Raw genomic sequence first — 10,926 nt, forward strand, 5'->3', positions numbered from 1 at the left:
AGAAAATTGATTCTATCCCAGCCAAAACCAACACAACCTGTAAAAAGCATAAGAAGAAAAGAACTGCAAAGGTGCAGAGATGACATAGAATCATAGAATCAGCGAGGTTGGAAGAGACCTCCAAGATCATCCTGTCCAACCTATCCCTCGACCCTATCCAGTCAACTAGACCATGGCACTAAGTGCCTCATCCAGTCTTTTCTTCAACACCTCCAGGGACAGTGACTCCACCACCTCCCTGGGTAGCCCATTCCAATGCCAATCACTCTCTCTGTGAAGAACTTCCTCCTAACATTCAGCCTATACTTCTCCTGGCACAACTTGAGACTGTGTCCCCTTAGCTAGGAAGACATGTATTGCTGGCATAAAGAGGTTTCAAAAAACTTCCATTGCCTGATTACTTGTTTCCTGCCTTATCATGTGTAATCCTTAGATACACAGAAATCTGAAACCAAAGCCAGTAAACCCAATGAACAGATTTGCCTAAGGCAAAGATATGCTAGACTAGACCTTATAGGAAGAGTATTGTCTATGTCTGGCATGAGGAAATCTTCCTTTTTTCCTCCTTTCTTACACTTACCTGGATTTCAGCCTTCTACTGAAAGACATTGTCCGTTTTACTTCTCCTGATCCTACTTAAAATGTTCTGTAACACAGTTGCAGGGGAAAGAAAGGTTAAGAAAGAGGGCATTAATCCAACTCCCCAAATGGAGTGAGCTTTTATGCTTGCCCCCCTTTTTTTCCCCACCTACCTTTTATATGCTCCTGTTTTGTGCATCACTTTAGGAAAAAAAGAGAAGTTTCAATGTTCTGCTAAAATTTTCAGTCTTTCTACATAACAGAAAACATAACAGGGTAGTTTATGGCTGAAAAAAACAAACCAGCTTTTCTTGGTCCATTATCAATTTCCTAAACAGACTGAAGCCTGTGTTTCTAGAGGCTAGAGATATAATGATGCTCCCCAGTCTCCAGCCTCCTCAGTTTCTTCTCTATTTCAGATCAGTTTGAAACTCTTCTCCATGACTACTGTTCCTATGGTTGTCTTCACTTGTGAGCAACAGTTCAACTGCAGCATTGCCCCTAGTTGTCCTCTCAGGCATTCACAAAGAAATTCTCACCAGTGTGACCTAGAAGCCTCCTGAATGAGCTTCCCAGTTCCATGTTGTCTCCCCAAGTGGCTCAAATTCTCCTGCAACATGAGAGTCTGACTGTAGGAGACTGCTGCTGGTTGTTAGACAAAGTCTCCTATGTCCTCATTGTGAGACTATCTGCACTGCAACCACCTCATAATGTTCACTTGATGGCATTTAATTATTCTCCAATTCAGGAGATTCGGTCCTGAAAGGTTCAAAATTGCAAAAGAGTTCACTACATTTCAGAGTTCCTTACAGTGAAATTTGAGCCAGGCAGTTCTAGACATCATTAAATGCACTGGAGAAATGAACTGTGTGTTCCACATGACTGTTTCACTTATCTCCCCTTCACGAAATTCTTCCCCTTCACCCTGACTTCTAGCAAGGGTGGTAGTTTAAGACTAGACAGTGTTGAAAAGTAGATGGGAAGATATTGCAAGAATGAATTTAAACTTTTGTGTATGGGAAATGGACTGTAGTATTGAATCGACAAAAATGATTCCAAGTCTAGGCAGAAAGAATGAATCTGAAAACAAGGCATAAGCAGCCATGCATAAAAAGTCTGAAACCACAGAGGAAATAGCCGACAAGATGAGTGGTAACAAGGTGAGCAACATATGAAAGTGAAAAAAAATCCCTCTAGAGAAGACAAGATGGATGAAGGAAGCAAGTTACTGTATGTGTGAGAATGTGTTTAATATACTCAACTGTGTAAGGCCTTCAGGGAAAAGATCACTGAAGCTATCAGAAAATGTGCTGTCATTATGGACTAATGCTCCTATCAGACAAAAGGCACTGGTGAAATTACAGGTATATCTTCTTCTTTTCCACAGAGTCCATAATGTCTGCCCATGATGTAGATTAGATGAATTCCTCAAGCCTGGAATCATCCAAGGAGATAAAGAAAATGTAGCACATACAGGAGCTGAGGATCCACTTATGGAAATGGTATAAATGCACGCTGGAGATGGTGGGGTCTGTGTGACCATTTGCAAGGAGAAAGGTGAGGAGACAGATCAGAGCAGTAAGGCTTGCACAAAGTGAAAACAGGAAGCCAAATGAAGAAAAGATCTCTTCTCTACTGCATATCCAACATTTTAAACTAAACCTAGCTTCTTCGAGTTGTCTAAAACTTGCTCTATTTTTGGACAGGTATACTCAGCTCTGCAATGCATAATGACTAGTATGGTCATCTCCCTGTCTCAATTTCTGCTTCAATAACTGCAAAGACTATGGCATCAACCTAACGTCAGTGTAAGCACTCTGCTGTTTATTTTACATCAAACTGTATAGGATCAGAGGCTCACAGGATGTTAGGGGTTGGAAGGGACCCAAAGAGATCATCGAGTCCAACCCCCCTGCTGGAGCAGGACAATGCTATCTAACACAGATCACAGAGGAACACATCCAGACAGGCCTTGAAAGTCTCCAGAGAAGGAGACTCCACTTCCTCCCTGGGGAGCCTGTTCCAGTGCTCTGTGACCCTTACAGTAAAGAAATTCCCCCCTCTGTTGAGGCAGAACCTCTTTTTCTGCAACCTACACCCATTGCTCCTTGTTTCATTTGCTTTGATTAGAGGCTGCTTCAAAGCACCCAAAGTACAGCTGTTTGTAAACCCACACCTCTGAAATGAGGTAACAGTTTAACAAAGGCAAATATGTACTCCTTGCTAATTAAAAAATAAAATCCAGAGCCTTATTTGTTGCAGGCTTTTATTTTTCCCTTCTCATAACTTAAAATGATTGATTTAGACGTAAGGTAGAGTAGGAAACATTTCAACTTAATCTTAGTTACTTAGCTATGGTCTAGAAAACTGTCCCATGTGATGGGTGGGGATCTGAATGACAGGCTTCACACTGAAGGTAATAGTAAACAGTTCTTTTCCTCACTTTATTCAGAGTTTTCCAGGTTACACCAGCTTTTTGGTTGCCCAGGGGAGGGTACCAGGACCAGTGCTGTTTAACATCTTTGTCAGCCGTATGGAGAGTGGAATTGAGTGCACTCTTAACAAGTTTGTGGATGACACAAAGCCTTGAGGACTGTTTGACATACTGGAGGGAAGGAATGCCATCCAGAAGGATTTGGACAGGCTTGAGAGGTAGCCTCAAGCCAGTTTCATGAAGTTCAGTAAGGCTAAGGGCAAGGTCTACAGCTGGGTCCAGGGCAGTCCCAAGCACAAATACAGGCTGGATAAGGAATGTGTATTTGGTCTGACTGAGATTTAATTTTCCCCATAGCAACGCTGACATTGTTGAGCTTTTTACTGGTAGCTGGAAACACACCAGTGTTTTGGCTACTTTTGGCAGTGTTCACACATCAGCTGAGGAGTAGGAAACGTCTTGGGAGGAGACATAGACAGGACAGTTGTGCCAAAGTGACCAAAGGGATATTCCATACCTATATCTGCTCAGCAATAAATCCTAAGATGGGAGAATTCATTATTATGAGGTTTGTCTTCTGGAGCAACCACTATGCATATCAAAGTCCTACTTGCCAGGAAGTGGCTGGACATCACCTACTGATGGGAAGTGGAGAGTGAATCTTCTGTTTTCCTGCAAACAGCCTTTGCTTGTGCTATATTAAACTGCTTTTTTTGTTGACTTGTGAGTTTTTGCCACCTCTTTTTTCCTGGTTTTTGGTGGTGTGGTTTTGTTTTTCCTTGCTTCTCTGTTTTGTCCTGCTTAGACTCCTGAAATTTAAACCCACATCAGTCTCCAAAATGTGCTGTTAATGACAGTCACACTCTAAGACACAACAACTGTCCCGACATCACAAAAAACCAAGCAGAACCAGCTTAATTTAAATCATAATGGCAGTGGTGTGCTCCCCATCTTCAGTGTGACAACATATTTCCACAAAGCACAGAGTAGTTAGAACATTTTCCTAGGAAACACTGCCAAAAGCACATTGAACATGCTGGAGATTCATCTGCCTAAAAATGCTTTTGGATATTGTCAGTTATTTTTTCTTGCTCTGCTCGAGACTGGCTGCAGGCACTCCATGGTCTACATATTGCTTGCCTTCTGTCTGTATGGCTGCCCTGTGGACAGATTGAAGACTGACTTTAGAGAACTTTTCCAAATAGTCCTGCTGGCATAGTAGTGCAGCAGTGTGCTCTACCGTATGTGTGTCCCTGTGTTCTGGAAAGAACCTGGAGGTTGCTTCAGGCTAGCTGTAGGTTCACTCCATAAAGAAAAGATGAATATACTCTTTTAAAATGGCCCTGGGGCAACCAGAAAATAGCAGCACATCCAGAATGGCATTCTAGCATCATTTAGGATGCCCTGGAAGATCCTAGACCCATGCAGGGCTTGTGCATGCAATACAAGGTTGGATTGTTCTTGAGCAGCATCTGCAGAACAACCAGAAAACTTCCTTGCACTTAAATATGAACATTAGAAACGTTTGTTAAGGCAACTGTATCTCAAATGGCCCCAGTGTTTAGGAGAGCTGGAGTGTATCAAATTAGCACATTTATTTGAAGTCACTATGGCAAGACATCAACAACATGCTGTGACACAAATTCTCCTGTGTCCTTGGTCTCATACTTTATATGGTGGATCTTAATGTATTTGGCTTTTAGTCCTAAGAGAACATAACCAGGTCTAATATGATTTTGGGAGGAGACACTGACAAAATAAAACAGAAACTTTAAAGCTTATGTCACCGCTAGCTTTAAATACGACATAAAACTGCTCTATGCTTGGGTACTTATAAGGGAAAAGGAGAGAGGTGGGCAGATCCCAGTGTATTTGAAAAGTGCAGATATAACTATAATTTAATACAGAAACTATATGAACATTGGAATAATTTAATTGAACAGTAATGCAGGTATCATAAACTAGGAAATAGCACAGCTGGAGGATGTTTAAAGTGATTTGGAAGCAAAATCCTCTTGTTGAATTAGAGGATAAAAATCCAGTTAGGAACCTTGTAGAGCTGCAAAACTGGTAGAGCTTTGATAGCTAAAGGCCTGTCAGCATTTCCACTAGAAACCAGTTCTTTCTGGGGATTATATTTTATCCAGAAGAGTTTGATGTAGAATAAACTTGAGATAAAATGTCTCAGCCTTTGAGTAATACAATGGCTGGGCACCAAAATAAAAAATGTGATGGTTCAGGTGTTCCCCACCCCCCCCACTTTGGAAATCACCCAGACTAGACTCAGACAGCTCTGGGAATTGAATGAAGCTTATTATTTACAGCTTAGCACAATATACAAGTAGATATTTACAGAATATACAGTTATATACAGAAATACACTAGGTAGAAGGTAATATAGAAACTCAGTACCCCTCCTGGAAACCTGAGTCCCCAGAAGGGGCTCCCAACCACCCTGTCACCTCTCCCCCGCTTTTCTCAACCTTACCCCAGTCCCAAGTAAGAATGGAGATTCGGCCAGGGGGTTAGGAAGCAAAGTGGATTAGTCAGAGAAACGGAGGGTGATGTTAGAGAGAGAGAGAGATGCAGCTCAGATCTCCCCAGCAGGAGTAGTGGTGCCTTCTCTATGTTTGGATTCTTGCTTTTATACATCTCAGCCAACCTATGAGTGAAGTAGACATCACCATTGTTTTTCCTTTCACAGCCTGTAATCTAGTCCTCACCAAAACATTCTAGCTAGCTTCAAACTAGCACACTCTGTTATAACAAAAATCTGTATTCACTTCATAACTGTGGACTCTGTGGCTGTGTTACACATTTTGATATAAAAACATTGGAGCTAATGCTGAGGTAAGAAAGTATTCACACTAATACAACTCAGGCAAAGCTTTTAAACTCAGAAGATCTCCTTTGGTGTGATATTATGTTCAGGCTACACAACCGAGACTCTCAGCCTGGTTTATTTCCTCAGATGAGTTTTTCATCAGGGATATTTCCATTACAGTTCAAGATGCTCTTAACTCATCTCTGCAGCTCATCTGTGTTCTTATTGGTGGTGAGATAAAAGGAACAAAAGGAAATGGCTCAAAGAGTAAATCCTGATCTGTTCCAGATCTGGCTTGAGCATCAAAAGGGAAAAAAACCCTAACACTAAACAAGAAGAATTGTGGGATAATTCCAACAATATTTTAGTATTCTTTACTAAGATATGAACTAATGAATGTAAAAATTAGTATTGTTCTCTGAATTATGTTGCAGTTTCTTGTATGGTGCCGACTTAGAGGCTAATTTTAAGTACTTAACTATGCATGACTAAGCAAATAGCTTGGCTGACTTGAGAGCAAACTTACATCCTCCCTGGTTTTGGGACAGCTCTGTCATGGACCTTAACATTGGGAAAGCAGAGTTGTGGAGAACATTATTAATGAGAAGAACACCCAATAATTTTAGATATTTGTCTTGAAAAACAGAGACAGAATGTGGCAACAGAGAGGAATTCCATTATCTTCGCTAAAGATTATAAGAGCTTAAGGTTCTATTCTCTTCACTTCTTTGTGATTCCTTTGTCTTCTGAAGGTGGTAACTAAAATTTGCAAACTATAGAGAAATTCACATAGGATGAATGTTGTAATGGCTTGGGAGTTACCCTTCCCCCGCTCTTATGAAATCACCCAGACTAGACTCAGCCATCTGGAGGTTAAGGAATGAAGCTTTGTATTTACAGAGCAGCACAATATACAAGCAGATATTTACAATATTTACATCTACATATAGAAATATACAAGTTAAAAAAAGTAATACAGAAACACAACAGCCCTCCCAGAAATCAGAGTTCACAGGAGGGGCTCTCAACCACCTTTCCACCTTCTTTCTACCCCTTTACTCCAGAGTATACCTTATGTGCAAGGTTAGTTGGAGGTGATCTGCTGGAGAGCAGCCCTGTGGAGGGGGATCTGGGAGTCCTGATGGATAACAAGTTATCTATGAGACAGGAATGTGCCCTTGTAGCCAAGAAGGCCAATGGGATCTTGGAGTGTGTTAAGAAGAGTGTGTACAGCAGATCAAGGAAGGTTCTTCTTCACCTCTACTCTGCCTTGGTGAGACCTCATCTTGAATACTGCATTCAGTTTGGGACTCCTTAGTTTAAGGGGGACTGGAGGGCACACCTTATGAGGAGAGCCTGAAGGACTTGGGACTTTTTAGTCTGGAGAAGAGAAGACAGAGGGGATTTGATAAATGTTTTTGAACATCTGAGGGCTGGTCAGGAGTGGGGGTCAGGCTTTTCTCACTTGCTCTCTGGGATAGGACAAGGAGAAATGAGTGTAAGTTGCAGCATAAGAGGTTCCAGCTCAACACAAGGGGGAAATTTCTTTACTGTAAGGGTCACAGAGCACTGGAACAGGCTCTCCAGAGAGGCTGTGGAGTCTCCCTCTCTGGAGACTTTCAAGGCCTGTCTGGATGTGTTCCTCTGTGATCTGTGTTAGATTGTGTGGTCCTGCTCTGGCAGGGGGGTTGAACTTGATGATCTCCTTGGTTCTCTTCCAACCCCTAATATCTGTGATCGGTAAGGGGGGGTTAGAAAGCAGAAGGATTAGTTACACAGAAGCAGCCCAGGGAGAAACACAGGCACCTACAGAGACACACACACACTGTCTATATTTATGTTCTTGTTTTTATACATCTCAGCAAGCCTATGAGTGAAGTAGACATCATCATTTTTTTTTCTTTTCACAGCCTGTAATGTAATTTCTGTCATTAATATATTCCATTTTGCACCAAAATAGCACAAATGTTAACAAATAAAAGAAGACAGTTGGCTTAAAAAGAACAGGAAGACCTAACTATTGAAAGTCAGTATTGATGAGATAAGGAGATACATGGGAAGTTAAATGTGGTAACTTTAGAACATTCCCCTTTGTGGAACAAAGTAGCTGGATACAAATGAACAACAGGACAGTGGGAGAGGAAAAGGTTTGGAGTTTTTCAGTTTTTCTTACTAATATCTCACAAAATAACATAGAAGTTAACTGCTTTATCTCTATATTCAGTTTATATACTGGAGATGGAAAACCAAATCTGATCTTACAGTAACATTCATTATCTGTTGCAATGTCCATAAGATTTTTTCATATATTTCCTTTCCAGCAGGTATATTCACCTCATGAATATATATGAAATGTTTCTAGCTAATTACCAGTTTTCCCAGGTAGAAAAAAAAAAACCCTGATGGTTAAGGTTTTCACAAATGTTACTGTAAAACATATTTAAAATTAATAAACATATTTAAATTTCAGACAAAATATTGAAGGAGTGCAATTCTCTGGGGACTTTACAATCTTTCTGAGCTTGACAAGATAGCAGTAATGTGGACTACATCACCCAACACCAGTTTCATCAGTTCTTAGCAGTCTCACATCTCTAAATTCCAAATATTTCTTTATCCATGACTAATATTTCAACTTCGTGGCTTGCTAAAGGTCACTAGAAATGTACAGACCTCCCTGGTAACAAATCTACCATTTTTGGTAGATTGGTACAGAAGCATTGGTGGAGTGGGCTTGATTTTTTTTTTTTTTTTTGTGAGATGTTTCTCTTTAAGAAAGGTTTGCAAAGGAGGTCTACTTTCAGACTGCTTGTTGAAGGCCTACATGTGACTTCAGAGAATGGCATGAATTAAAGGAAAGGGAAAAATTGAAATAATCAGTGTTCTTCCTACTGTAAGGTTTCGTGATAACCTTTCTCTATTTTCTATTTATCTACTAGATAAAGTAGCTTGAAAGGGGTTATGTTGGATCCCTCAATAAGACCTTGGGAAGAATATGCACAACACATAGAATGATTACTTAGGTTTAAATATTGCTGTCTACCACTACCTGAAGGGAGGTCGTAGCCAGGTGGGGGTTGGTCTCTTCTGCCAGACAACCAGAAACAGAACAAGGGGACACAGTCTCAAGTTGTGCTGGGAGAAGTATAGGCTAGATGTTAGGAGGAAGCTCTTGCCAGAGAGAGTGATTGGCATTGGAATGAGCTGCACAGGGAGGTGGTGGAATCTCTGTCCCAGGAGGTGTTCAAGAAAAGCCTGGATGAAGCACTTAGTGCCATGGTCTAGTTGACTGGATAGGGCTGGGTGCTAGATTGGACTGGATGTTCTTGGAGATGTCTTCCAATCTGGCTGACTCTGTGATTTTATGAAAGGCAAATTTCAGAGCAGCCAGGTTTCCAAGTCATGGATCAGTGTTGGAATTTGTTACTTTTTGCTGTTCTTATTTAATTTTCAATAAGGAAAATGAAACCATGATTTATTATTAGACTCATCAAGGCAATTATGTCATCCTGTGTACTGGCAGTTCAGCTAAGATGGTGCATATTTTATGTCTGGTCTCATTATGCAATAAGCAATGATACTATAAAATTGTTCTTTAGTTGTCTTTATTGGTGGATTTTGCACCACAAAGTGGAGCAATTTCCACAGGTCAAAGGAAGTGCTATCTACTTACACACATTGCTCAGATGGAAGAGATGTAAACCAAGAAGACTCAAACATCTTATTGAGGAAAATAAAGACTATTTTGTGTATTCTCGATGAATCCTCTTACTCTGAAAGTATTTTCAGAAAGGTAATTGGAAACTCCTTATGCCAGATTCACTTTGGTTACTCTTGGGAAGTCACTTGCTTAAGACGTTTTTTTCTCCTTTTAGAAACACAGAATATTTGCTGTGGAGGGAGTGGAAACTCTAAGCATGTTGACCAGACTGTGCCTCTCAGGTAAGATGCTCTGGCTCAGTACAGACTGGACACTCATTTTCAGTGCCTAGAAGACAAAATACAAATTCAGGGTAGAACTAAAGTTTGTGTATTTAACAAGCAGAACAATTTAACAGAAGAAGAACTTATCAAGGGCTAATGTAGATTTTCCATCACTAGAAATTTTAAAAACAATAGTATCTGTGTTCCTAAGACATATGCTGTACTTCAAATGAACATTAATTCATAATTTTTATAATGGCCTGTGTCATGCAGAAGCACAGACTATTCATTCCTTTCTAGTTTTATACTCTGAATCTTTGAAGACAGCTGTTCCCATTAGCTGGAAAAGTAGAAAAGAAGCTTTGGCCAATAATAGCAGTGGCATATGAAAGTAGAGATTAAAATAAGCATAAATGAGACAGTTCATGTGCTGGTGCTTCTGTATTAAATATATGAAAGACAACTCTCAGGTCCCCTCTATGGTGTATCTGTTCTTTGCTCATCATGTCTCCTAATATGTTTGAATCTGCTGATATTTTCATGGACATGAACAGCTCTAGAATCAAGGACTTAGACATTTGCAGTCATGTTTTTCTGCTGAGTAGACTGAGGTTATTCTTATGTTTTATATTAGATCTAAACAATCCTATGACAACACAATGCTACTTACCTATGAGCTTCCAGTTCCACCAAGTACTCCAACTCTTCACGAGCAAGCAGAAAGAAGCACCTAAACAAAGAGAAGCTCAGCCTAAGGAGACCCAGCACCTGTGTATGATATGATCATAAGCTATGTACCCTGCCTGCCGGGGGGCCACACCAGGCCCCCCGGCCTTTGATCCCCTCCACCATTCACCCAGTGCACTCCATGAGGACTCACCAGTGATGAGAGAAGGAGGATCCCTCTGCCCAGTTGGGCAAACTTAGGGCTTCTGCCTTTCCTGGAGCTGATTATAAAGGGGAGTGGGCAGGGAGGGCAAAGTGGCCACACCTGGGGTGGGAGGAGACTCAGCAGCACCCAGGTGCTCTGGGTTTGGGGGGAAAAGGGCAAAACACAGTGAGGGGTGGGAAAGGAGCAGATATGGTGGAAAAGGGGAGGAGGGGACAGAGTGGCTGGAGAGCAGCCAGCAAGAAAGGGATCTGGGAGTACTGATATATAGTAGGC

General features: G+C 41.0%; 1 long non-coding RNA gene across 2 annotated transcripts; it reads right to left on the reverse strand.

Moving 5' to 3' along the window:
- Window positions 1-9,425: 9,425 nt before the first annotated feature.
- Window positions 9,426-10,699, reverse strand: LOC135177138 (uncharacterized). 2 transcript variants are annotated; one of them, XR_010302943.1, is made up of 3 exons: window positions 10,642-10,699; window positions 10,432-10,491; window positions 9,426-9,825 (listed from the first exon to the last, which is right to left on the reverse strand). It is a non-coding gene; the product is annotated as an uncharacterized LOC135177138 (long non-coding RNA). The 2 variants fall into 2 exon arrangements; XR_010302942.1 differs by having other exon boundaries at window positions 10,432-10,529; window positions 10,642-10,684.
- Window positions 10,700-10,926: the final 227 nt, after the last annotated feature.

Source organism: Pogoniulus pusillus, chromosome 7 (genome assembly GCF_015220805.1).
Source record: "Pogoniulus pusillus isolate bPogPus1 chromosome 7, bPogPus1.pri, whole genome shotgun sequence".
NCBI lineage: Eukaryota > Metazoa > Chordata > Aves > Piciformes > Lybiidae > Pogoniulus > Pogoniulus pusillus.